We start from the raw sequence: 1494 nt of genomic DNA, 5'->3' as shown, positions 1-1494 counted from the left end.
GTAGGCATTTCTCTACCAGCTGCAAGCTCTGTCATGGCACCAATTTAATACAGAAAGAATGTGAAGAGACTACAGACTGAAATAAAAAAGAATTATTTCTTAGTTCTCTGCAAAGCCCAACAGTGGTATACAAAAGTCTCGTGGTCTCAAAAGTCTCCTTTCTCTTTATTTGTTTTCCCTACACAAAATATCACTTTTTTCTTTTCCAAACAACTCTGGTTTGGCAAAATTTAATTGCCTGTTTGGGATGAGGTCCCTGAAGCTCTCACAAGTTAATTATTTCTTTCTGGACCAGAAACTTTGAACTGTACTCGTGAGATAAATGGTCTGGTAACACTTTGCAACTTCAAGGTATTTAAGTTACTGAGCAGCTCATCAACTTTCTCCTTGCACTTGGAATGGAATCTGGAAGAGAACTGGACCCCAGACATCATGAGTAGGCTGAGAAAGTAGGATCTATAGATTTAGTTCAGAGCAAAGTATATTCCCAGAGATAGAACCTCTGGTGATGGCTTCCAGGTAAACATATAGCGATGGATTCTGAACCTAGATCAAGAGAAGGGGAAGAATGGCATAATTTCTAAAAACCAAACTGCTAATTGTAAGGCAGGTTCTGTTCGTTATGTTTCCTGGACAACTGAGGGGTAACCAAATGGCTTTGGGCTTCAACTCCAGTTTAATGCTTTTGAAATGCTTTAGTGGGTAGAGTAACTGTCATTAGATCTTTTTGCTGACTGAGGAATGCTCAGGACCTTGGGGTCTTCAGGTTGTACACTTTCACATTCTGACACTGAAAATAGGTAGTAGGGAAGAGTAGGAAACTGGGTAAGATATTCACGGAGCCCAGGATACTTCCTTGAAATCATTCAGTTTTCTTTAAAGCCCTGAACATAACATGGTTTATTATCATTTCCGTCTTTTTAAAGTGACAGTTTGGTTTAATTGTGTTCCAGTTCATCAAGATAAGGTAATAGATAGATAAATATTGCCAAGAGGCAAAAGGTGTCTAATCTAGCAGCTCTAAAATTGAAATAACCTAAGGGTTTTGAGGCAAAGTATTTGAAAGACCTCAATCCTCCTTATGTTATAACTTTTCTAGGAAAAATAAGACAACAATGTATATGAGTCAAAGGTCAGTGAAAGAAATGTTTGTCTAGGAAATTAAATAATATAATACCATCAACAAGGGCTGTACATCAAAGATTTGGCAATTGTAACTTGACCTAATTTTTTTTTAAAAATATTTTTTTCTTCAGGTTTCCAGGCATTTGGGAGTTTGAGAAGCTGGAAAGGCTTTTGAAATCTCATCAGGAGAGTTTTCAGAAAGATTGTCAGTGTTCCAAACCTGACAACTGTTAGAAAATTGATATTTTTGGCAGTCTCATTCTGCTCCATCTACTGGTACTTGAGAGGAACCCCCAATGGTGAGTCAATATCAGAAAAAGACTCCAATTTCTTTCATTCCCCTTCCTACTTTTTAAAAAAATCTCTACT

This window comes from Bison bison, unplaced genomic scaffold, assembly GCF_000754665.1.
Source record: "Bison bison bison isolate TAMUID 2011002044 unplaced genomic scaffold, Bison_UMD1.0 scf7180017849281, whole genome shotgun sequence".
In the NCBI taxonomy this organism is placed as follows: domain Eukaryota; kingdom Metazoa; phylum Chordata; class Mammalia; order Artiodactyla; family Bovidae; genus Bison; species Bison bison.
This window is presented reverse-complemented; position numbering follows the sequence as displayed.